The sequence below is a fragment of the Poeciliopsis prolifica genome, unplaced genomic scaffold, assembly GCF_027474105.1.
Source record: "Poeciliopsis prolifica strain line A6 unplaced genomic scaffold, Auburn_PproV2 SCAFFOLD001, whole genome shotgun sequence".
Lineage (NCBI taxonomy): Eukaryota > Metazoa > Chordata > Actinopteri > Cyprinodontiformes > Poeciliidae > Poeciliopsis > Poeciliopsis prolifica.
Genome location: NW_026562376.1, coordinates 23912501 through 23940226, shown reverse-complemented (window position 1 = coordinate 23940226; position 27726 = coordinate 23912501). Strand labels below are relative to the sequence as shown.

Genomic DNA, 27726 nt, shown 5'->3' with positions numbered 1-27726 from the left:
ACACACACACACACACACACACACACACACACACACACACACACACACACACACACACACACACACACACACACACACACACACACATAGCCGCAGCAGAGCTCAGACGTTGTTAGTTTGGGTTTGTCTTGTAAAAGAAGTAACAACCAAATGCCTGTAGGTTCATCTTTACCTCTGATTGTCTAACAAATTTCTGTAATAAGGTTTGGACCTGATTGCTTCTAGTCACTTTGTGCACTTCTAGTTCTCAGATTTTAACAATTAAAAACATTACAGAAATTCACAGGAGTGAAAACACAAAGGAGGTGAGACATTTAACCGTCTTTGTTAGTGTATAGAAAAACAACATATGACCAACTTCTGTGTTCCTGTCCGATTTAAATCAGCACTCCAGCAAAAGCTGACTTTCTTATTTCTCTTATTTATCTGTAAAGTGTTGAAAATTCACACATTCGGCCAAGAGTTCCCGCATGTTGTCTTTAACATGACCTGACCGTGAAAAGCAGCAGATACACACCTGTCCTGTGTGTGCGTGTCCAGCCTGAGTGTGTGGCTGCTCAGCACGAGGAAGACGGAGGCCATGTTGCTCATCCTGGAAGAAACAGAGAGAGATAAACACAGTGAGTACACACACGCACTGAGGAGAAAACGCTCCCAATATGCCTCTACGCTGATCTCCAGGCGTACAAGCAACTTTTTCTCTTTCACACACTCACACACACGCACATATTGGACACCCTTCTCACACTGCCACATGTCTGCAAATTCCTACAAAAGCAGCTGGAAACCAACCAACATGAATCCTACTGACTCTGTGGAAACGTCTCACACACAGACACACACACACACACACACACACACACACACACACCCCCACACACACACACACATACACATACACCAAACACGCACACACACCCACAGACACATACGTGTCTGTCGACCCGTCTGAACGTTAAAGCAGTCTGAACATTTATTGATCCATGAACAGGTGGGATATTCCTCAAGAAATGTACATTAAACCAATTTTTTTTATTTTTGCAGCTTGTCAAAGTTATGAGCTTGATCATGTCGGGCCGTGTTTTGTATTTATTTGATTACTTTCTTTTTTTTTTTTTTTAAACTAGCTTGAAAATGAAGGACAGCATAAGAAAAATTAAAGCAGGATTCCTGAGAGGTTTCCAGCATCGTTCTGACAGGAAGCGCGTCTCTTCCTGGGATTCATCAGACTGACTGTCCTGCTTCACAAAATGCATATTCAAAATATTAAAACAGAACAAACAAAAAAAAAAAACACCCTGACAACTTTTTTGCTGAAACTCTGAAAAGAAAAGCTGATTATTTTTCTTACTAAGTGCCTTCATTTGTGACATTTGTACCTTCATTTGTGTTCTTCTGATAACTATTTACAGATTTCTGAAATGTTGCTCACTCAGATCCTAAACAGTCTCTCTGGGCTGTGTTGGACTGAAACAGGTTTGGAAACATCCCCCCACCCCCACATGCTCTCTCCAGATCCAGGCTTATCGACACAAATCTACACGTCTCTGTTGGGCAGGAGATGTAAAAAAAAAAAAAAAATTTTAAAAATAATCAAAATCGACCAAAGCTGATCTCTGGTTTTCCATTTGTATGACTAAAATAAAAACTATGCTTCCGTTCATTCAGTCATTGTTCTGCTCTCTTCAAATCAGGATTTTAAACAAGCAGAGACGTTCAAAGTATTTCATCAAAACGGTCGCCTTGCGTTTGTTTTTTGTTTTGTAAAGGTAACTGCATTCAAAATACCCAGAATGCATCTGATTAATTCTGCATTAAAGTTTTCTTTTACAATCTACTAGTTCATGATATCATTTGGAGACATAAGTCCGCAGCACCACACGCTCTCCACCGTACCTAACAGTTACATTGATTGTGTATGTTTTTATTCCTTATATGCATATAATGAAGTGAATGTTTCATTTTTTTTATTATTACCGAGTTCATTTGTTTTGATTTGGGTTTTTTTTGCCTCTATGGTGTATTTGCATTTGTTTGTTTCTGTTCTTGTAGTTGGTGTTATTTTGAATTTCTGATGTCACTTCTGTATGTTCTGTATCCGTACTTGTTTATGTTGAATGTGTGAAACCCAAGAAGAGTACACACTGGGAAACGCAGCTAACGAGGACCCAGAAAAAGCAAGAAAAAAAATATTTATATATCTTAGTCCACTTGAAATGAGGCGAAACTAACTCACACGTAACTTTTCAGCAAAATACAGGAGCTTGTTTTAAGTCAACAATTCCTTCACACTGATTCCTTTATACCAGGTCATTTTATAACAAGACAGAGAAATAATGAGCTAATATTTTCATCAATATGAAGGAGATATTTGCTTAAAACAAGCTCCTATATCTTGCAGAAAAGTTATTTGTGATAATTTTGTCTTATTTTAAGTGTGCTAATATTTCTGCACTGAAAAACTAGACCAAAGTTATTTAGTAAGACTTAATGTTGTAGTATACAAATTCTGCGTTGGGGAAAAAAAAAAAAGTCGATGTTTTCTTTATTCTTTTTGCTGATTTTTACGTTCAGTCCCGGAGTCGCCTCCATTTACCTGGCTGTCTGCGACCAGACGTGGGTGGAGGCCGCTCAGACTTGACTTCCTGGCTCCTTCTTCCACCTTCACCCAGCAGCCGTCTCCTGCTTTTTGCTTCCCCGGCTCGTTTAGCTTCCGCTTCCTGTCGCCGGATGGCAAAAAAAAGTACAACAAAGACATAAAAACCTCAGGAAAAAGACGAGACATTTTTGAGCACATTTAAAGACAGTCAGCTGTAGATGTCTGATTAGGAACAAACATGAAATGCAAAAACGAGATCAAGCAAAAGTTGTTGCTCGTTTTAAAGGAAAACCCATTTTTCCTGCTTTTTGTCTGATTGGACATTTTCTGTCAGAAATCAGCCACTGCTTAAAATTTATTATTGACAGATTTGTAAAAAAAAAAAACATCAAGCAATGAAGCATCAATTCTGCACCATTCTGACCACTAATGCCAAAAAGAAATACTAAAATCAGAGGGGGAAAAAAAACTGGTGAGATTCTCTAAATAAATCCTCCGTCAGCAGATTTCTCTCACTGTAAGTTCATTGTCAAAAGGTTCAGGAGAACAAACTCAACTTGAGAACATCCACAGCCTGCTCAGGTTCAGCCCACACTCTCATTCTGTCACAGCTGAGAGTTCGTACTTGTATGTTCACAAGTTATCTAAACATACAAGTCAATAAGCCCTGGATACGTAAAACTAAAACAAACAAAAATAAAATTTACATGAAGGAAATGCAGAATTGCTTTGAATTTATTTATTTATTTATTTTTACAATTTATAACTCCTGAGTTTGGTAAGAACATGCACACACACACACACACACACACACACACACGCACGCACGCACGCACGCACACACATGCATACATTCAGATATGAAGAGTGTGCATAGGAGTCTTCAGATACGCTTTGAGCTTCTTAGACTGTTTTCACACTCAAACGGACAATAAATGCTTTCTACAAATTAAGACCAAAGGAGAAATATTTTTACTTGCGTGTAGTATTTCTTTAAATCAACACACACACACCCCCCCCACACACACACACACGCAGGCTTTAAAACAGTAACTACTTGCCTTACACCTCGTAGTTAAACCAAAGAATAAGCTACAAGATAAGAAGACGCATGTCCTCAGCTGTGGTTAAAATACAGGACAACGCAAAGGTCTGCTTCTCTCTCACACACTCACACACACTCTTTTATTCTGCACAAAATGCAAAACCTAATATATTGTCATTAGAAATGACAATCCCTTCTTTCTATAAGCTGCATCATTTGTGCAGAGGTTTAGTTTTGTCCGTTCTCGCCTCATGTATATGTTTCTGTTGTTGTTCTGCACAGAGCCTGTCACGTCTCCTCCTCATTCTGGAGAAGGCTCTACATTTGTTTGGTCAACATGAAACACTCTTCTAAAAAACTGTTTCTCTCTCTCTCTCACACACACCCACACACACACACACACACACACACACACACACACACACAACACACACACACACACACACACACACACACACACACACAGAAAGAGAAGGTGTGTGGCATGAGCAGCACATTTCACTTTTATCAAATTTTGTCAATTTATTTCCATAAACATTAAGGTGTTGTGACTAGTAAAGCTATACAAAAAAAAAAAAAAAATTAACAGACTTTAAAATACAAATCTGAAAAGTGTGGCGTGCATAAATATTCGGCCTCGAGTCATTGCTTTCTTTTAGGGTAGCTTTGCGCAGTAAGACATTGACCATATTTTCCCCCCAAATTCTTCCTTGCAAAGCAGCTCAAAGCTCAGTGAGACGAGCTGGGGAGCATCTACGAACCTCAGTTTGCCACAAACCATGGGTCGGATTTAGGCGTGGACTTTGACTACACCATTTTGTTGCATGAAAACCTGAAGAAGCTGGAAAAACAAAAGTAAAAATGAAAAGAAAAAACAACAACTGGAAACCGAGAACAAAAACTGAAGCTGTGGCTGTGAATTTAGAAGAATCGTCACATCCGGAGCTCTGTCCAAGGAAAAGGATCCCCGCAGCATGACGCTGCCACCACCAAAACAGGAACGGTCCGCTCAGATCCATGTGGACTGGTAGTTTTCTGCCACTGATGGCATTTTGTCATTGTACTAAAATAATTTTTTTTGCCAAACCTTCTGTCTTTTTATTTAGTGGCAAAAAAAGGACGTCATTTTATTTGATTTGATTTTATTCAACTTAGGAATTTCAGATCAAAAGAAGGCTGAATACAAATTAATCTATTATTTGCAGAATATCTCTTCCTCCCACTCCACTGTTACGCTCTACTTTATGTTGCTCTGCCACAAACACACACACAACAAATGGAGGTTGTTGCAAATGTGCAGAAAAGTGTAGGGCTGCGGGTTGCTCTGCCAGGCGCTGACCGTCAGAGGACCGGGGAGTCAGGCTTTACTAGAGCAAACACCAGCAAATGATCTAAAACCTCTTGCAATGGTTGTTCTGCGACGGTCCTGGGATCACCTGACAGAGTTTGAAGAAACGTCTTAAAATGTCTCCGATTTATTCAATAATTCTTTTTTCTTTCGTCCACAGTGTTGGTGAAAATGTTGGTTCTCAATAAACACTGCGGTGAAAAGTGGGACCCTGAAACCAGCCAGTTTATGACCTCATGAATGAACTCTATCCTTTTTGCTTTTTTTTTTTTTTTTGCCCCTCTTTGGTTCATTTCTCAACACGTTCTAAACTTTACACTATTTAAACACTTTAAGAGGATTTTTTATTTTTGGTTGTAAGTAAACAGGAGCTTTGATCCAAGAATGACAGATGTGTGAGTGATTCTCCCAGGTGAAGGAGTGTTAAATGAAAACTAAACTGCACAAATAAAACCCTCCCTAAATGAACAGTTGGGGGAATCAATCTAAAAACAAAAAAAAAAAACCAAAGTCTCCTGATAATCTGCTTCAAATCGTCTCATTTGGGCTAAAATCCAACCAGAGTTTTTCTCTTAAAATCCTTCCAACGTCACATAAAGTCTCTTAATTTCTAAAATCTTCTGAACTGCAATTTCTTCAACCTTTATAAATCGGCTGCGTTTTTTGTTTGTTTTGTTTGAAATAAACCTGACATCCTGACAGGAACTGAAAGGCGCTTTTAAACTAATGAGTGTTTTTCTAGCTCCGTTCGACAAAAATGTGCGGCTCCATTGAAGTTAGCAGGAGACTTGATTAACAGCTGAAACCATCGGCTGAACCTTGAACGGGATTTCCTCGCTCACCTTCACTCTTCCCTCTTACTTTTTTGTTTTTGCCAACAAATATTAAGGCTTTTGCGAGACGAATCCGTTTATTTTTCTGCTTGCATCGAGACAGGATTTAAGCTCAGTCAGACTCAGATGACACGCGCGTTTACCTCTCCATACCAAGACGTCCTCACACCAAACGACCTTTGACCCTTCTCCTCCGGTTCACCATCCACTTCGTCGGCGGCGAAGCGTCTCGTCTCTGTCCGCTAGACGTCATCTGACTTCCTCCCTAAAAATGATACACACACAAATAGTGGAAAATAATGTAAAATGGTGTTTTGATGGAAAATTAAATAACATTTGTCGAGAAAACTTTAAATCAGCTGTAAAAATATTTAAGAAAGGAATGAGAGGGAGTTTGTTTTAAACTCTCTGTCAGGGAGGGGTTTTTGTTTTTGGCACTGGGGTTCCTCTGACTCGCAGGATTTACAGTGAAATACACACGTGTACACACACACACACACGCACACACACACACACATACACACACACACACACACACACACACACACACACACACACACACACGTCGTTTAATGGTAAACAAAGACAACAACAACAAAAACTCAATCCAAAGAGTGCACGCTCAAGAAATGAATGCAAACATTTTTCCTCAAAAGTTATTCTCAAATAAAGTGGAAACACACAGAAGCTTAATGTGTCAATTTTAACGTCTAATTCACACAAAAAGCAACAATCACTTCAAATACATTATTGCTGCTTTTTAACAAATAAAATAAATGACTGTACTGAATGTTCTGAGGAATATTCATATGATCTCTCTCTTTATGCGAGTGTGTGTATGTGTAGGTGTGTGTGTGCGTGTGTGCACTTGAATTCCACATGCTGCTTTTACGATTTCATTAATTGACACAATTATAGGTCAATGTATGTTTTCTGTTGTAGTTTTATTTTGATTCTCTTTTCTCTCACAGTTAAAAAAAACCTTTTTTTTAGCCAATTCTGAGACAAACAACTTTGACACAACAAATATCACTTTGGGTTTAATTTAGATATTTATAAAACTCTAATTCTCTTCAGTTCTGATAATATAACATCTGGAGAGCAAAACGATGTTCATTTTTAACAGAAGAAAAAACAGTTTTAATGTGTTTGCGTGTGTGTGTAGGTGTGTGTGTGTGTGTGTGTGTTTCCTTTGTTCTGAATCATCTTTATCTTTAAAAAGTTTCTTTCAATTATCCTGAATTTCATGCAACAATGTTACATAAACTGAGTTCATTTCTGTGGTCTGCAGCCTCAATATTAAACTTCAAAAGTAAACAAGGGATGAGTTCATCAGAGGAAATCGTCATATATTTTTTTATAATCAGTCGGTTTTCTGTCAGGTTTCCTGTAACAGATCCAGGATTTGAGCTCTGAGCCTTCAGCCTGACAGTTGGCCATTTTCTGCCAGACTGTAGCACGTCTTGAAACTCTCTCGGAACCGGATCGTCCAGGAAGAAACAGAACAATGAAACTTTTATAATAGGAGGTAAACGGCTGAGCAGCAACCTCCCAAAAAGAGCGTTTGTGGTTGGCAGCGGCGCTAACGTGGCTAACAACAGAGGGGTCGCAACAAAATGGCTGACTGTGATATTAATTTAAAACACACACACACTCATACACACACTCGTACACCAGGTGTGTATCATTATAGAGGGAGACAAATAAGAAGTACTTTCAATGTTTGTCCCTCTTTTTTAAAAGTCGAAATGAAGGAGCGTTACATTTGAACACGCATCTTTTCACTTCATATTGTTTTATATTCCTGTGTCGTGTTCCTCTGTTTTTAATAAATAAATAAATAAATATCACACCAAGACAGAAATCCACCTCCAAAGTATAGACTTTCAAAATAAAAAAAAGGAAATAATTTGAACTCTTTAGAATTGTAAATGTTCACAAATAAGCAACATTTTGACTTTGTCATTAAAAAAGCTGAACAGGTTTAAATGAACACATCTGGGCTACAAAATTAGTAACAGTTTTCAAGGAGCCATCGAGAAAACGCTGAAAGAAGAGTGTGAGTGTTTAGGAGTTTCTGGGTCCGAAAGCATCTCAATGCATTCAGATCTTTTCTCCCATCTCAGAATCGTCCACACAACTTTAATAAAACTTTATTCATAACCCAACAAGAAGGAAATGATCTTCCTCGGCCGCTTTTAGCTTTGATTTTGACTGTAAATTCACACCGGTCGTTATTAGAGACGCACCGATCCGACATCAATACCTGTGTTGGATCCGATATTGAAAAAAATTCTAGATCAAGTATGGGGGGCAATGTGCCGGATACATAAGGTCACCTTTATATATGTTTAATATATGTGGTTATGTTTATTCAGTGGTTATGTTTATGCAGCAGATAGAGCGGCTGCTCCCGCCGTCTTATATCAAACGCCTTTTCTTTTTGTTTTGTCTTTTATCGGTTAAAATGACTCCACAAACTATCACTGCAGCTTAAAAATAAAAGAGAAACGTTGATATCCTTGAATGATGGAATAAAAGCTTTGGGTAGGAAAGAAATTCATTTAAACCTGTGCACAGTATGTGTTTTATACATTATTTTTATTGGAAAAATACTTGTTTCTCAACGTCCTCAGTGACGTCTCATGAGCCGAACAGAGTATAAGACAAAAAAAAACAACAACTTGTAATTACTAGGATTTCTCCTGAAAGCAGCCTTGATGTCTGCGGCAACTCAATCTTTCCTGAGCAGCAAAATGTGCAGTTGCTTTTCATGTTTCCTCAAATACTTTCCGTCTTCAGTCTCCGCCCTCTGCTGCGCTCAGATCAAAACACTCTAAACCAAAACCCCAGGACGACAAGTAAGAAGCGAGGAGGCGCGTGCTCGGCGCGGGTGAGCCACGTTTTCCTGCCCTCCTGTCAAAGGTCGTGAACTCTGAAGCTGTTCAGGCTTTTTGCAAAAGGTTAGCGTGAGGGTTCAGGTCTGCGATCTGTCAGGAGAAGCACAATTTCATCCCTACGGAAACTTTTTACAAATTTGGATTTCCATACTTACCTCTGCATAATCACAAACAACATAAAAGGATAAAGTTCAACGCTGCAAATCCTCGTTTATGTCACAGAAACAGGCGTCCAAACTGTCACTTGGCTTCCACTTTGAAAGTAATCAACTCCTCTGTTTGTAGAAGAAGGAAGTGACAACATCCACCGACATGTTTCGCCTCTTACTGTTCAGAAGTTTTCATCTAGAGCCAGATGAACTTTATTCATAACACAATAAAGTTCATCAAAGTTTACAGAGCTGCTGTCGGAAAGGATTCAGAAAAACAATCAGTAGGAGAAAAATGCTACAAGTGGTAAAAAATAAACCTCACTAAGCTGAAGATCAATTATTTCATGCAGAATATTATGACGAGTCCAGAGTCTTAATGACAGATCTGACATGCTGCAGACAGACTTAAAAAAAAATAAATAAACCAGCAGAGAATTTTAGACTGCAAAATGTCAACAGAGGAGTATGAACACCTTCATTGCCGTCTTTATTGTTAATTAAACCTATTATTTGATTTCATTTACACGGCACAATCATGTTCAATAAATTAGAATATTTCATTGGAGCCATTTGGTCAAACTGAATGTTTGAAAGTAGCGACCACAATAACACTCAAGTTCTGTATTTAAAAAAAATATTTTTTTATTTTATTTGTTTGATCTAATTTTAAATGCCACGTTTTCATAAACTGTAAGCAGAAGACTTGTGATAATTAACAGAAATAGAAGCTTTCAAACCTCTGTTTGGGTGTCAATGTAACGTGTTTCACTCAGTGAGAAACTTCCTGGATTAAAGTGAATTTCCTGTGACATTCTGATTCATTTGAATCTGTTTGTGTGTGAGGGGTCTGCAGAGCGCTCCGACGTTTAACAGGCTGCAGCAAAAAACCGTAAACGTACAATCTGAGCACAGTTAGCACTCGGTTTGTTGTGATTTTCTGTATTTTCGTGTCTCAGGATCCTGTCAGCTGAATGTCTGCTGCCTTTTCCAGCTGCGATGTTTATGTGCTTCGAAAGTCAGTCGGTTCAGTCCGAACTCTGAGCAGGAGTTTAGTTGCTACTTCTGCGCGAGTCGCAAAGGAAGGTTTAGTGACTTTACAAGATAATAACCGTTTTCTTATGGCCTTTTCAGTCTTATCATGTAAGAGCTGAAACTCTGTATTTGTTGAGAAATTTCAAACAAAACTAGACAAGTTTATTCTCCTGAAGATAAAGTTTTCTAATTATTGCTGAAAATCAAACACACAAGTCCTTCACAGCAGTTGATGCAATTATTATAAGGTTGTATTTTTGTTTCCTGCATAACATGTTGTAACATTTTGACTGTCAGTGAAACAAAACAAGATCAAAAAAGAAAGAAAAAAAACGGATTTCACAGTGAAATATTTGCAATGTTGCAGAAATGCTGCAGCTCCAGATGTTTGAAAAAATGGACAAACATAAAAGGTGGAGGCGATTGAACAGTTTAACAGTGAGCTGAACATAACTCACTATGAGTGGGAAAATGTATTTGGGGTTATTAATATCTCTTTTTTTGTCTTGTCTTGTTGTCTGAGTTCATCTGCTTTTATTAAACAGATTTTGAAAAATAAAAGATATTCAAGAATCTGATTGTGTTCATAATTAACTCTTCAATAAACATGTGTGTGTGTGTGTGTGTGTGTGTGTGTGTGTGTGTGTGTGTGTGTGTGTGTGTGTGTGTGTGTGTGTGTGTGTGTGTGTGTGTGGTGTGTGTGTGTGTGTGTGTGTGTGTGTGTGTGCGTGTGTGTGTGACTCAGTGTGTGTGTCGGAGCAGGAGTGAGAATTTACTTGAGAACTTGTTGGTTTCTGACGTATGTGAAAGATGTGTGCACAACAAAACAACCAGTCTGCATTCACATTTCACTGCACTAAATAACAAAACTACAACAAATAAATAAATAAATAAATAAATAATGGATCAAATTTAGGATTTCTTCCTCTGCTTTAAATATGAACTCAACAATTCACCAAAAATCTAAATTTGTCTCCTCAAAACTGGCAGCAAAAAACTGAAAACAAAAGCATCGCTCGACATATTTGTATTTGTAAGAAAGAGCACATTTAATGAAAAGTTTTGTGAAGTGAAACTGTGATTAAACAGAGTAAAAAAGAGTAAAAAATAATATAATGAAGAGAGCAAATATTTAAGCATAAATGAGGATCTCTGTAAGGCATAACAAGCCTACGTCTATGAAATCACAGAGGCTTCACAGCACACACACACACACACACACACGCACACCCACACACACACACACACACACACACACACACACACACACACACACACACACACACACACACACACGCACACACACCTATGATGACCTACAACTAGAACAATTTAGGCTTTTGTAAAAAAAAAAAAGTAAGCATTTTGTTACAGAGCCACTTTCATCCCTTGACGTTTTTAGAGGGCAGCGTCCTGAGCTCGTATTGTCTTCAGCTCTGTGACGCGTTTCACACAACAGAACAGCCAGGCTGGATTCTCGTAGGTAAGCTTGATCATCAGGGCTGACTGAAAAGGAAACCGTTTTCAAAGTAAGAAAAGTAAAAGACAACCAATCTGAGTTATTACTTGTCCCCTGCGTTACTTGTGTGTGTGTTCAACGTTCTCCAAAGACGCATAAAGCGCCACTTTGATTGGAGAAGCATAATCTGATGCTGAAAAAAATATATATATATTTTTTAAAAAGGCAAACCTTTAATTTGAGCACATTTTTAGTAAGTGGGGGGAAAAAATCCACGTTAAGAATTACACTTTTTAAGTGTGTTCCACATATCAGTGTGTATGACAGAGGTTTTGTGATGGTTTTCTATTCACAAACTGTCTCCATAAAAAGTTTTAAAATCTGAGATTTCATTGGCTCTCAATGTAGGTTTTTTTTTTGTCTTGGATCTTTTACAATGGTTCCTAATATCTTTCGTTAAAAATGAAGAAGCAACTACTGTATTTAAATGTAGATATGTTAACAACTGCAGGTTTTGAGTTTTAGTGTTTTTTTTTTTTTTTTTATTGACTAATTTTGCTTCCTTGTAACTAGTAAAAAACTACATGCGTTTTCTTATATCATTTCCCACAAATATCAACTTCCCAAACAGGAAGACATATTTTCTTTAGTTTTTTATCTTAAAAAAATATAAATAAAATTAATTTAAATAAAATGGATCTAACTTTCTAAGTTGTCTTTTAAAAAGAAAAAAACTCATATAATGTTTGTTTTTGTTTGTTTTATTGATCTGTACAGCACTTTAGTATGAATGGTGATTTATAAATAAAATTGATCGACTGATTGTTAAATGAGTTTTCTTTCACGAGACCCAGGGCAGCCTTTGGACTGTATAGGTTGCCAACCTTTGATGTAGATCTTAGAGTCCTAGATCCTCTCAGAGTCAAGTCTATTTGTAAAGCCCATTTCGACAACAAAGGCTTTCAAAGCGCTTGTAAAAACATAATACAGAAGCTAGTTATGAAACAAGCAACAATCATTACATTTTTTGTCAAATACCATCACGCAAACATATATTAAATAAGCTGATCAAAGTTTCAGTTATTATGAATCAACTCCGATTCACAGAAACTCAGCGTTTTGGCAGTTTTGTAGAGTTCTGGAAGTTTGTTCCAGATTAGTGGAGCACAGAAGCCGAATGTGTTTGGTTCTGCTTCCTCTCCTCTCTTCTGCTCAGGTTTTCTGGTATGTGGAACTGAGACGGTCAGGACAGAAAAGGTTTTTTTTCCCCCGGCTCATGTCTCCATCTTTGGAGTCTGGATGTGGTCTAATGTTTGCCATGGACTTTTGGTGACAGACAAAAATGCCACAGTTATCAACATGTGATCTTGTCAAGGTAAACATGGCTCCTCGTCCAGACTGTTAGTCAGATTGAGTTGTCTTGTAATTTTTTTTTCTATTGCACTGACTGAATTTAGGTATTTTCTTGAAGACATTTACTAACTTACGAATATCAAAACGCTCTTGAGTGTTGCAAACAGCGGCTGCGCTTCCAAATGTGCGCAAATCTTTTTTTAATATTCTGCTAATGTCAACGGCAAAAAAATTATTAGTTTCCATTAAATTCATCCATTAATTATCGTACTCGTCTCCAGCGGAAGTTTCCAGCAAATAGGAAATTAAGTTAAAGTCTCGCGTTAATAAGCTAGTTCGCGCGATACGTCGTTAAAAACAAGGGCAGCGACGGATGGAGACAGACTGTGTGTTCATAGGTCAGCCGTGGCGCGAGGCCTCGTCATGTTACCGGCGCGGATGCGCAGGAGGCGTTTTGGGGCGATTGTACCGAACAGTTATGGATTCAACAGGTTTGAATGAGAACTTTTTATGAACTGTGCGAAGCTGTTGGAGCTCTACTGGAGCCAGCTGCACATTATCCCTCCAAAAAACCCTCAAAAATCAAACAGTTATTCTCCTACCACTTCCTGTCGTCTTCTGCGTTTCGCCATTACGAACAGCCGGATGTTGGGCACGTAACTTCTGTGACGTAAAGGGGTTGGGGGGAGCGTTTTTGTGACAGTTTTAGGAAACATTTACAGATCAAACTATGAAGAAGTAAATCAGTCCTGATTGTTCTTCATCTTCTTGATAACTCGCCCATTTTGCCATATTTAACATATTGTTCAGAAGTGTGAGGAATTAATTAGACACACTGGAGTCATCCCTGATGTTGGTTATTGTGAGCACACAAACACATTATTCTTAAAATCTAGAATTGTCTCATTTGAAGAGCTGGTAAAATTTAAAATTGCTCATATCATGTTTAAAGCATCAAATGAACTGCAACCTGAGCTCATACAGAGCATGTTTCTTGAAAGAGAAACGGGGATAAGCAAATTGGTTTTCTGTCTCTTCTCAGGCCTCTGATGAATGAGGAGTCAAGGAGAGGAAAGAGACGGGAAGAGAGAAAGACGGAGATTTACCAAACATCAGATGGACTGTAAATAGCTCAGTATGTAAACATGTGACTGAGCCACAGATTCATTTGGTGATAATTTGATTGACACACGTCTGTTTGAAATCTCTTCCAAAAGGTGACACGATTAATTGGTCATTTAATTGGTGATGTAATCAGTGTAATGAGGCAGAGTCCTGAAGATCTGGTCTCAAACGTCTCAAAGCATAAAGCAGAAGTGAAACAGTGCAGTTTTATGTTTTATTCATTGTTTCAGCTGTTTCGTTTGCTACTTTTTTCTTACTTTAGCCGTCGGTTTCGTCAGATCACATTCGGACCGCTCAGGTGTTCTGAACCAGACGCAGCTTTCAGCTTCTGTGCACCACAAGTCTGGGACAAACTTTCAGAAAACTGCAAAAACGCTGAAACACTGAGTTCCTTTAAATCAAGGCCTAAAGCCCAGCTGATTAAAGTCGCCTTTGATTAATAAAAACTGGAACATTGATCAGTATATTCAATGTGTATTTGCTTGGTGATTTTTATTTTTAAAAAATCATCAAAATGTTTGTTGCTTTTTGCTAAATTGGTTACTGTTATGTTTTTATAACACAACTTTGATCTGCTGAAATATTCCATACAAATACATTTTACTCCACTAATTTCACAAATCGCTTGAGCTGGATTTTAAACCATGCACTTTTTTCATTAGTACATTTTTTATATATATATAAATATAAATGTCTGCAGGGTATTTGCATTCAATGTCTTTCTGCTGACTCAAATGTAAATTTAAATGTAAAAAATAGAGAAAGAGAATGAGAGAATGCATTATATTCTTTACAGTCACTCACTAGTTGTCCTCTAAATAAAAGAAACGTAAATTAGTTTTACTGTACATTGTTGCGTTTATGAAATAACAAAAAATAATGTGTCTGCTTGTCTTGGTCTGCAGCATGAAATCCCACTGAAGTTTCTAGTTGCAACGTGACAGAATGAAAAATACAAAGTGAACAAAAACTATCACAAGAAATTTCATGTATTGTCTGATACTGACTGGGAAGTCAATAACAGCATTTCAGGTTTTTTTTAATTATCTGTTTTATGTTCTCTTAAAACCAAAAGTTGACTTAGATTGACCTTCTTTAACCGATTTAAAAGGAGATGTTACCAAATGTCTATTTTTAAAATCAACCAACATTTCAGTTTATGTTTTTTTTCTGTCATTACTTTATTTCTTGCTGCAGCTTTTTCCTCTACAAGCCACCACGTTTATGTATTTAATCACATTTTTTAATATTCACCTAAATGGCATTAGCAGGGTTTGTCGATCATCTGAGAAGATACAGTTCACGAACATGCAGCGAAAACAAACAAAGTCACGGAGAACGGCAGGAAAAAACCTGAATACGAAGACATTTTGGTGCATGTTCTCCATCACACACACACACACACTGCCCTCCACACGTGTGTGTCGCTCTGTCTGCAGGGCCGCAGCTCAAGTGAATAAAACGATGCTCAGCTAAAAATAAATAAAGGGGCTCCAGAAGAGAGCGGAAATCATTGTGAGCCTGGGAGTCACGACCAGCAGTGTTGGTGACGATGCATTCTCGTCACTGAGTGCACACACACACACAAGCACACACACACACACACCTAACACACACACTCACACACACCTTCTCCTTTTCATTCAAATGCTGAGAGAAAGACTATAAACAACATGACATCATGACTTCCAGACGATCAGAAAAGGGGAACAAAGAAAATGCAGGAGACAGCAAACACAGTCCCACAATGATAATAATTTAATCATTTCTCTTTTGTATGTGAATTTGTTTCTCCAAATTAATATAAATGGTACATTTATTTATTTTATAGATGACAATTTCTGTAGCGCTCTGCTGGCAGGCGGATTGACAATATTTGTCATTTTATTTCACATCCTGTTTTTTACGTTCTCTCAAACGCAGAACGTTTCCAAAGAAAGCCCTGCAGAACTGCATGGCAAACATGTGCAGGTTGTGATATCAGGCTGCAGGTCAAAGTTCAACAACGTCACAGTTCAATGATCTTATTCAAAACAAGTAAACTGTTTGTGACTGTCGTTGCATATGTGAGAAGAGGCGCAGCCTGAAAACAGCTGGGAAGTGTTCGTCTGATTAAGTCGTTCGGCTCGATAAATGAAAAAAAGAGAGAAAAAGACAACAGCGTGTGTTAGTTTGCGTGACAGGCCGCCGTCTGACATGTCACGTGTCGACGGCTGACCCGTGAAAAAATGTGGCTGAAAACACGGCAGAACTGATCCTCCGCTCGGTTTTCTGACGCTCCATAATTCAACTTTACAAAGTGATTCCCGCAGACAGCAAGTCTGCAACATCAACATGTGTTAAAACCAGAAAAATGACTTCTGTTGCTAGTTTTTTAATTAATTTTTTTTTTCAACAGTATTTTTAGCAGCATTCGCCTTCTTTGCACCACAACTTTTGGGAAATTGTAAAACGGCCGAAACACTGACACTGACTGAAACCCAGCTGTACAGAGCTGCTTTTGAGCCACAGCAAATGATGATAATTTAGATGGGAAATGTTGGAACCCGGCAAAACGTCATGTTTCAGCTGTTGATGGATTTGCATTTATGTGTTTGTGCAATGTGAAGCCTTTTGAACTGCTTTGTTGTTAAAAAAAAAAAAAAAAAACGTGCTACATAAATAATCTCGATTAATTTACCAGCTTTGCTAAATCCAACGTAAAATCTGACTGGTGTAAATGAAAACATCTTCTGCAGCTTTTGCAGGAGGGGTGGGCATTTATTGTATCGTTTGTTACTTATTGTGATAAATTTCTCTTCATGATACAAATTTTGATGCATGGCTGTCACATTTGTTGATTTGTTGTTTTTTTTTTTAACTATCTGGATTTTTAGATTTCAGATTCTCTCCACAGTTTGTCCAATGAAAGCGCCAGTGAACATTTCCAGTAAGTTCGAAAATATGATTCAATGCGGCTACTGTGTGCAGTTTAGGAACATGAATCATGTGTTTTGTGTCCTAAAGAAGCATATTACCAAACAGATATGTTTTTCAAGGGCAGTGTTGGTGTATGTGAGGTTATGAATGTTCAGCCATGCAGTCACAGTAATAAAAAAGAAACTCTTTATCATAAAAGAAGCAAAAAATATCATGATGAAACTTTAAATCCGTATCGCCCGGCCCATGTTTTGTAGATCAGTGGTCTGGTTTAGTAAAGTCTGATCCAAAGTTCAAGTATTTCAAATGATTTGACTCATAATTGCATGAAACACTTTTATACAATTCCTCTTGACAACATGCTGCACGTGGTTCTTCACGATCTCGCTAACAGTTGAAGACTCCTGAGCAAACAGCAGAGCTGAGCTTAAGAGTTTTGACTTTGCATGAACTATATGTCGTCACGGTTACAAGGACTTAACCAGCTACTGAATGAAACGGCAGCAAAAGGTCAAAGAAAAACTCTGAAGTGTCAGTAGAAAGCATTGAGAAGTGCTGACAAAGACAATTTTAAAGCACTCTGTAAAGGGTTGGTCATTTTAAGTCAAGGTATAAAAACTGAAGGACAAGTCAAGGTGGCAACCCAAGAGGAATCTGGGTGTCATTTGAGGAGAGTTGTTGTTTTGCACTTGGACTGTGGCGCAGTGATCGATGGAGTTACACATAACATAGCTGTGCTGAAGTTTTAATGCTAGTCTCTGATTTTGAGATGCTAGTTTAGAAATAGCTATGGTGTTAACAACTAAGGTTGAGGCAGCAGCATGGCAAAAATAAGAAACACTGCCACCTGCAGGAGGGAGTTAGCAGACATTTAACCTGATGTTTTCGACCATGTTTCTGAGTCCAATAAAAAGCTTTGGCGGGGCCAGATTTGGGTCCCGGGCCCTGAGTTTGATACATGCGCCGATAAAGTAACAGTGGTGAAACTGAAGGGAACAACAGCATATTCTCATACATCCAAGAGTTAAAGAACAATGCAACATCAACCCCACAGAAAGCCTTGACAACTGGTAACATAACTTCAGTGTCCCATCAAAAGGCTGCCATCATCTCAGACATAAACCCAAACACAGTAGCCCGCGTTTCTATTAGCCGTGGGATTGCGCAAACTGAAATGACAAAAAATACATTTAACTGTGATAATAGTTTAATTTCGTATTTAATGGAAACACCGTGATTGCAAAATTGCATTTTGTCAACATTAGCAGGATATCACAAAATACTTGCGTAACTTTGCAATGGAAATGCAGCTGCTGTCGATCCTTCAGATCTCCTGCAACGCTACAGAAGCTGCTGTACGACTGAAAGGAGGAGCTGCTGATATCTGCTGGTCCAAAGTGCTGCCATGCCCTGCAGGTGCACACTGACTTTACCAGAAGTTTTTGGAGGAAGTTTGACACCTCAATGGAGTGAAGAAGATCTCCATCTCCGTTAGTCAATGCAGAGGTTTTCCTATTTGTACTCAAACTGAAGAACCAGAACATCCCAACCCCAATTTCAAACTTTTTTTTGACTCAAATTAGATTCTTAACCATTTACCAGTTTCTGACATCAGCCTGAAGAACGTTTGCCAAACTTGTTGCATGCACAGCATGATTTTACTCGTGTATTTTGCCTCCTTGTCGTGTTGTGGCATCAGATTCTGCTTCAACTTTAACTTTCACCGACGGTCTCCCGTTTTCTTCACCCATCTTTTGAGACGAAGTGCAACTTATGGTGGTGTTTAGGCTCTAGCACTTTATCATTTAAAAAAACTGTCTAGGTTTGGCTTGAGGTCGGTGGAACAAATCCATCCATCCCTTTTCTACACCCTTGTCCCCAGCGGGGTCAGAAGGGGTACTGCATCGGTGCATGTCTCCAGCGAACGTTTCGGGCAAGAGGCAAAGTCACCCTGGACGGGTCACCGGTCTGTCGCAAGGTGGAAGAAACATTACACTAAATCCTCTAAAATTTGAGAGGTTCCATTAACACGGTGAGTAAAACTCTTGTACGTGCCTGAAGATTAACCAGAGACTATCTGTCTTTTCAAGGTGCAAACTTGTTCATACTTAGGATTTTGTGATTTGTTGTCCTTTATTTTCAAGAGCATAGTTGAATAAAAGGACTCAACCGCCTTAATTAGAACGACCAGCGTTATTTCTATTTGCTAAACGTCACTGAGTGAAAATGAAATTTGACAGAGGTTTGAGTAACAATTACTTCAGGGTCGGAAGTTTACATACGTTTCCTCTGTATTTGGTGGAATCGTCTTGCTCGTGTCGTCAAACGGTGTTTGAATCCGGTGTTTGCTTGATTTATTTTACTTCTGTGTTGTTTTGGCTACAATGTAAGAAGAAAAAGCTCCACCACCACATGGACTTGCAGAATTTGTCAAACTTTTCAGCGTACTTACAAAAACATGTTAAAGAACGTCTTTTTTTTTACACACTTGGACGCCTTTTCTTCCCCCATTCTTTAACGTGGATCTTCTAAAACATGATGGACTGAATCCATTCAGGAAATATCACTTGTCAAGTCAGTTCAAAAATGCCTCCCATGATGAAAACATGAAACGGCGAGAAACATTACGTCACGGAAACAAAGTGAAGGAGAGCGGAAAGGTCGGAAAACTAAAGACGTCCCGGTTTTTATTGATCAAAGGCAACTCTGTGAAGACGAGTATTTAAGCCTTGATTTAAAGGAACTCAGTGTTTTAGCATATTTGCAGTTTTCTGGAAGTTTGCTCCCAGAGCAACTGACATTAAATCGCACACAGGTGGGCTCTCTCTATGAATCCGGGAGGAACTCGCTTCAACTGGACTTTGCTCAGGGAATTCAGAATGAAGGGAACCAAACACAAACGCATGCCACACTTTTAAGATTCTGAATTGCCAAAGAATTTTAAATCCTTGTATCGTTCTCTTTCCACTTCACCGCCATGCAAGACTTAATCTTGATCGTATAAAAACCCAGAACAGCACAAAGAAATTTCTGGTTTTTACCTGAAGACAATGTGAAAAGGTTGAAAGGCGCCGTACCGCACATGCAGCTGGTTGTCACAACTCTTGCGAGCGCTACTTTAAAAATGTGGAACGCTCTCTCGTGTTAACACCGGTAAAGTTAAAAATCTAAAAAATGTGCAGCTTCTGTTCTTCTAACACGAGCTCCACAGAGTCTTTGTTTGTGTTTATTATTTGGTCTTTATTGGTGTTGTTATTTGATGCTGTGTTATTCTGGACCCTCACTTACACCTGGTGTCTGTGTGTGTGTGTGTGTGTGTGTGGGTGTGTGTGTGTGTGTGCGTGTGTGTGTGTGTGTGTGTGTGGGTGTGGGTGTGTGTGTGTGTGTGTGCGTGCGTGCGTGCGTGCGTGTGTGTGTGTGAGCGTGTGTGTGTGTGTGTGTGTGTGTGTGTGTGATCAGGTCAGTGTTTGTCACAGTCGAAACCTTGTCAAGATAAAGTCACACACTGAAACCAGCAGCAGCGTCGTCCCTGATGCTGACCAAATTCAACAAAAGTCACAAAACAAAGTCTGTGGAAGAAAGAAAAAAAGATGTTCACGCCAAGTTTCCAGCATTTAGCAAATAGAAGCAATTTTGGCCGTTCTAACTTCAGACAGCGAGGGAAAGAACGTGTTTGTGTCTTTTTGTCGAAGGTCCGTAAATATCTGATTTGGACTGTGTCATCAGGAGCTCAAAGACAGAGAGCGAATGTTAAGAAGATCAGGTGTTCTGACATCAATGTTCTTCCGTATGGCGTCACACACGCAAAGGCGTTCACTTCCTCAAGCTCTCAAGTACTTCTGCTTGTTAAAAGAACAAAATAGTTATTTCAATCTCAACGTTGAGGTTGTCGTAGTGGCGACTGTACAACTTCTCAAGAGGGTGCAAAGAAGGATTCGACTTAAAATTGGGAAAATGACAGACCATCTCTTCGTGAGACGAACAGAGCGTCTTCAGTCAGAGGCTTCCACAAATTTGCCGTGACACAGACTGCTACCGCCACTATCTGCAATTCCGAGAATCGGGAATTGATGAGCGTTACAGCAACATTTGGGATCGATGTTTTCAGCCGAATCTGGACCGGCAGAGACGAGGGAACTGCTCTTTCCCGTCACTCAGCCCGTCCTGTGCTGACGTTACTTTGACTGCACTCTGTCCAGGGTGAGCGAGAGGTCCTGGGGGTCAGGAGAAACCGATGTAAAACTTTGGTGGCGATAAAAAATAATAATGATAATAAAAAGTTGAGACTTATAAGACATGGAACGAAAGGAATACAAAACAAAGAGGAGCAAGGCACAAAATTCACAACCCCAGTCAACTATACGGATTGTTGTTGAAAATATCAAAAGTAAACTAGAAAGTAAAAACAACCACATGACATTTGGTCAAACTGATGGCAGCTTCACATGTAAAAGTCACTGCTGTCCTTCTAAGCAAGCAGCCAGGCGGGATAAAGACATCTGTCTTTTTATAACAACAATAATGAATAACTGACTGTGTCGTCCTGTGACTGGGAGTTGATCAGACCTCCATCTCTTTATCTTGCTCGTGCCTTCAAAGCCCCTCGGTTTCAGTTTTTACCGTGACGTCACCGACCTAAATATAGCTTCATCACTGGCGGCCGGTATCAAACGAGACGAACAATTGTTAGCAGATTCTTTTTATTATTTTTTTTTTATTAATTCATAAAAATAATTTTAAAATGTATGAATTAATAAAATTCATAACATTTTATTTTATGAACTTATCACAATTTATCACAATCATTTATCACAATGATTTGTCGCACAGCATGCGATAAATCAAAACCACACACAGGCTGGGAAAAAAATCCAAAATTCCAAGTTTGTAAAAATGAAATCAGCTGACCTCCTGCGTATGTTTTGACGTTGCATTTGGTCAAGATGCGGTTCATAGAACAAAGTGGGGGGTATGGTGAGAAACTATAACAGGCCTACCCCAGGATTTAAGTTTGCCAACAAACTTAAATCCTGATCATGTAGCGTTTAGAACCCGCTCAGGGACCCGGTCCACGGAGCGCGTAGGGAGCAGAACCCGAGACGTCTCAGGATCCAACGCACGGCGGGAGATCCGTTTCCAGAAGGCAGCAAACTTGCAGGAAATACATTGTGCGTGATGAAGAGACTGTTTGTAGAGGGAAAACCCCAAAGGCACAGCAGTCAGTAAGTCACTGTCGAGAACCGTGAGGATCTGGTGACCCGGTCCGCCCAACTCTCGTCTCCATCCGGATTTGCTCACGCCTCGTTTGAATCCGATCGTTTTGCCGTGGTTCTCATGAAGCCCAGCTGAGGGACGCTCGGTTTCAGGGAACAACACACTGAAACTTTTTTGGGGGGTTCAAACGTAGTTTGTAAGCAAAATTCATCTGAAACAGCTGAGATATCACTGGCTGTGCGGAGTTTGTGTCTTTGTTGAAATTAAGTGGTAATCAATCAATCAATCAATCAATCAGTCAAATTTTATAGCACATTTCAGCAGCAAGGCATTTCAAAGTAATTTACATCATAACAAGCAATGTAGAATCAACAATCAAAAAATGGCATGAAGTCAAGTTCCATCGTCTGAACAGGTGTGTTTTTAGTCGAGATTCAAAGAAAGTCAGTGTTTCCGCTGTTTTGCAGTTTTCTGGAAGTTTGTTCCAGATTTGTGGTGCACAGAAGCTGAATGCTGCTTCTCCTCTTTTGGTTCTGGTTCTGTGGATTCAGAGCAGAACCAGAAGACCTGAGAGGTCTGGAAGGTTGATACAACAACAGCAGATCTTTGATGTATTGTGGTGTTAAACCGTTCAGTGATTTATATACTAATAGTATTTTAAAGTCTATTCTTTGAACTACAGGGAGCCAGTGGAGGGACTTTAAGACAGTTATGTGCTCTATCCTGGTTTTAGTGAGAACGTGAGCAGCAGCATTCTGGATCAGCTGCAGCTGTTTGATTGATTTGTTGGACAGGCCTGTGAAGACGCTGTTACAATAATCAATGCGACTAAAGATAAACGCATGGATGAGTTTCTCTAGATCTGACTGAGACGTTAGTCCTCTAATCTTGGAGATGTTCTTCAGGTGATAGAAGGCCGACTTTGATCTGAACGTTCAGAGCCACATCAAGACAGCTACAGAGTCCATCACTACTCTCAGGTTTTGACCTGATCGCCAGTTTTTAGTTGTAATAACTGAAGCTGAGCATTGACTCTAGATCGTTCCTCTTTAGGTCCAAAAATAATAACTTTTGTTTTTGTTCAGCCAGAGAAGGTTTTGGCACATCAACACATTTATCTGCTCTTAGCATCTGTTCAGTGATTGGATGGTTCTGAGTCACCTGGTGACATCATAATGTAGAGCTGAGTATCATCTGCACAGTTATGATAGGTACTATTATTTCCTGTTAAAACCTGAGCCAGTGGGAGAATATAAATATTGAATAAGAGGGGTCCTAGGATTGAACCTTGGAGTACCCGGCTCGTGACCTTTGACCTCTTTGACGAGAAGTTTCCAATTGAAACAGAGAAATCCCTGTTCTTTCTGTAAGATTCAAACCAGTTGTGTTCTGGACCGGAGAATCTGACCCAACTCTCCAGTCGATTCAGTAATAATGATTCTTAAAAAAAAATTTTTTTAAAGAACTTGGAGCCAGATGCCTATTTCAATGTTCACATTTTTATAGTCTTTAGAGATAAATAACTGTCAGCTGAAAGTTTCAACAGGTACTTTATGCGTCACTCTGCTCTCAGTATGCACTCATGAAAACCACAGCTGGGTTTCTGGAGTAGACTGCGGCTCACCGCCCAGGGCGGCAGTCCACCAGGGGAGGTAAAAAACAACAAGTATTTGAAGCTTCCACTTGGTAGATAAAATTACGTATTTGTTTTATAATACAGACAGTGTTTTGTCATCTGTGGGGGTAAATATAACACACTTAAACTGGTCAAAGTGGAACGGACCATTTTTTACAACTGCACCATGAAACTTTTAGTCCGCCTTTAAAAACAGAGTAAAAGCAGCGTTCTCAATTATATTCCTGATCTACCTGAAATGAAGCGCAGTAAGTTTGTTTCTCTCAGAAATCAAATCTCGTGAATGATGTCACGCCCAACGGAGAACACTCTGGGTGTTTGTTTTTTTTTTTTTTTTTTTAGAGTGCAATTTAGCAATACAAGCCAAATTAAGTATCATTTCTTCACTTTGGGTATTTCAATAATAATATATTTTTTAAAAATCCCAAATATATACTCTACATCACTAATTCAAAGTTATTTAGTTAGACACAAACTGTAAAATTTCCTAATAAGTAGTTTAAACCTGCAACTTTCACAATGTTCTTTTGTGTGTGTGTGTGTGTGTGTGTGTGGGGGGGGTGTGTGTGTGTGTGTGTGTGTGTGTGTGTGTGTGTGTGTGTGTGTGTGTGTGTGTGTGTGTGTTTGAACTTTTCAGTCCAAAGTGAACGCCTCATTGAATGCTCTGAAATATCTTACATTGACTACAAACTGTGAGGCCCTGGGTGTGGGGGTTGGGGGGACTATTTAAACAACAGGGGGGGAGAGCCAAGAGCCGCTGCTGGAACACTTTGTGCAAACCGCTCCGCGACGCAACAGCAGAGCCTCCACCCAGGTTTGTGAACAATCTGACCCAGCAGACTTACACTGAGGACTGAGGCAGGGTCCCTTCTAAATGTCTCAATGTCGTGTATATATATACTGGGTATATATGAAAATGCGTGGAATGTATATTTAGAAGGGACCCTGCCTCGTTTTCTCAGTATATCATAGGAACCAAGAAATCCACAATTACGCAAAAGACGCGGTTCCAAACAAAGAAGCGTTTCGGGGTCACGGATGTGCAGAGAAGTGCGCAATGCTGAAACTGTGCACGCTGGATTTCCTGACGGGAAATCAGATGACTTACAACAACAACAACAACGATGAGCTTCTGCTCCAGCATTAGTGATCATCTTAACACACTCAGCAGAAGACGAGAAGAAGCTGGACGACGTCACAGACCATCACCAATAATCACAAACACCAGAAACTTAGAAATTCGTCAATTTCTAAGTGCGCTAATTTAGCAGAGCGTAGAATTAAAAAAACAAACAAACTTCCATGCATGATTTTGAGCAGAAGGATTACTTTTAAGAGAACTTCCACCAGCAGGTGATTCAACTCGGTGTTTGCGGATCGCTTCAGATTCGGCGGCACCTCTTCCGGCTCAGAGGTTGTTGCGGGTTGCGCGCTCAACCTGCGATTTAAGCGCCTTGCGCAAAACCCAATTTCAAACTTTGAGCTTTGCGTCATGACCGCACAGAGAGAGTGCGCCCAGTTACCTTATTGGGAGTGCCGCGGGGTCTCTCTCCATCAGTCGGTCCTAGGCGCAAACCTCCAACCCGCCGGCGCGCCTTTTTCCTCTCCGTCCGCAGCTCGGCAGGAAATAAAAGTCCACTCAGGTCGCCTCGCCTTCCGCGACGAGCCGCGACCTCTCGCTCTTCTTCTTCTGTGACACAAAGAGACGGGATAGTCGTGTTGGTGAGAGCCGAACGCTTCACAGAAGGCCTCGAAGGAAACTCCGTGACCTTCAGCCGAGACACAACCTGGACGCCGAGCAGAGAGACATCCGGAAGCAACAGACATAAAGTCATAACCACCATTTTTTTTGTTTGTTTTGTTTTTTGTCATTGTTGTTGTTTTACCATGAGTCACTTTTTTATTTTCACGTTTTATTACAAATACGGGTTTTTTTCTTCTTCTTTTTTTGTCTACTTCGGCGGCAAAGCAAAAGGAGGCCCGCGCATTAGGTCAGAGGTCAGCTTTAGTTTTAATCTGTTCGACGTCGCTTTCCCGTCTTACTGTTGTTGTTTTGGGTTATTGAGAGAGCACGGCTCCCAATTTAACCCTCTGAAGCGCTCAGACTTCATCACACATTCAGATAATAATAATAATAATAATAATAATAATAATAATAATAATAATAATAATAATAATAATAATAATAATAATAAATAGCAGGCGGATTTTCTCCCAGCCAGTGCGCAACTGTTTCCTCGCCGCTCCGGGTTTCCTCAGAGGCCGGCAGTGACTGTCACTGTCGGACCGTTCATTCTCCTTCTCCACCCGTTTTCCTCTCTGTCCTGCTTTTCTTTTTTCTCTCTCTCTCTCTGGATTCAAAGCGCGACAAGTTCAAACTTCATGCGGAAGCGAACGTGTCAGTTGACGAATTTCTAAGTTTTTGGTGTTTGCGACTTGAGACTTTCTTGCTCTTCAAGTCCCGCTGTAGTGATTCGTGTCACTGCAAAGATTAACACCGTGTGCGTATGAAGCTCTCGCACCAGAAGGAAAGGGGGATTCTGGTGCGAAGCGCGCGTCATTTGCCCCCCTGACCCCCCCTCCAGCCCCCATCCCTTCATGTGCCGCAGCAGGTGGAGGAACTCCATCTAAACTTCTCCCTTCCTCTTTTCCTTTCTTCGTTTTCCTCCAACTTAAACTCGGCCGGATCTTCATCTTTTCCTTTTACTCTCTCCGTCGGTCGCGTCAGTTTTCGCTCCTCGCTTTTGTTTTCTGCGACCCGAGCACTTCGCAGCGCGAGCTCCGCTCCGTCACAATGTCCGCTCGAGAGAGCGGAGTCTGTGACCGGGAGCAGGAGCCCAGCCCGGTTCAAGTTTTATTTTATTTTATTTATTTATTTTTACTGTTTTTTGTTTGTTTCGCAGGTTGAAGCGGGGGAAGGGAGGGGGTGATTGAGAGACGTGGATTAACTTCTATTCACAAACTTGGAAAGTGAGACACGTGTACGTTTCCAGAGAGAGCGCGCGTTCGTAAAATGAGGAAATCTGTTTTCTCGAGTCGCCGTAATGACCGAGCAGCGGCGAACAGCCCTGGATCTGTGTCGGGATGGACAGTTTTTAGGGGAGAGGGGGAATCCCTTCACACCCTGCAGGGAGAGAGAGAGAGAGAGAGAGAGAGAGAGAGAGAGAGAGAGAGAGAGAAGAGAGAGAGAGTGTGTGTGTGTGTGTGTGTGTGTGTGTGTGTGTGTGTGTGTGTGTGTGTGTGTGTGTGTGTGTGTGTGTGTGTGTGTGTGTGTGTGTGTGTGATTCCCACTGTAAACTTTCTGAATCGGGGATTTCAGGTGCAAGGTCGTGAAGGAGTTTTGGGAAGTAAAGTGACACTTCAACTCGACCCTCCACGTGCAACGCGGAAGTGTCTCCCTGTGTTTACACCGTTGCTCTGACCGGGGGGCCCCTTTGCTCAGTTTGGGACAGGGTGGAGGTGTTTGGTTGAAGCAGTGACTTCATGTTACAAACTCCAAAGTTTGGTGTAAGAGCACGTGTGTGTGTGTGTGTGTGTGTGTGTGTGTGTGTGTGTGTGTGTGTGTGTGTGTGTGTGTGTGTGTGTGTGTGTGTGTGTGTGTGTGTGTGTGTATCGACAACAACAGAACAGAAATGACTGTAAGTGACAGATCGCTTCCCCGTGGAGTCCAAGCAGGAAAAACTGGGGAAAATAACGAGACACGTCCAGGGGGGCTGGAGGGTAATAATAATAATAATAATAATAATAACAATACTACTACTAATAATAATGATGATGATGATAATGATAATAACAAAGACAACTATGATAAAAACGCCACAGTTGTGGCAGTGCTGAAAATGGCCAGGGTAAATACCGACAGCAATGAATTGAAATAGAAAAGTGGGCAGAAAAAGGAGGAAAGTCCTTTAAAAAACACGATTCTGAAAAGAATTCCACGAGTGGAAAGACTTCCACCCCCCTTTCCCCCACTACCCCCCCCCCTCCCCCCCGCTCCCGGTCTTTGCGTTGAGCACGTCTCGGCGCGGCGATTGCGCCCTCCGCAAATGCTTTTTGGGGTAAGGGCTTCCCAGATTAATCGTAGCGAACAGCAAGCCCAGACCGCAAAAAG

General features: G+C 40.2%; 1 long non-coding RNA gene across 3 annotated transcripts in view; it reads right to left on the bottom strand.

Moving 5' to 3' along the window:
• Nucleotides 1-27726, bottom strand: part of LOC129366238 (uncharacterized) — a 36740-nt gene that overhangs the window by 3000 nt on the left and 6014 nt on the right. For all 3 annotated transcript variants that reach the window (XR_008606595.1, XR_008606593.1, XR_008606594.1), the window contains 4 exons: nucleotides 25139-25305; nucleotides 5969-6090; nucleotides 2597-2720; nucleotides 518-592 (listed from right to left, as the gene is read on the bottom strand). This is a non-coding gene — a long non-coding RNA (uncharacterized LOC129366238). The remainder of the gene's footprint in view (nucleotides 1-517; nucleotides 593-2596; nucleotides 2721-5968; nucleotides 6091-25138; nucleotides 25306-27726) is intronic.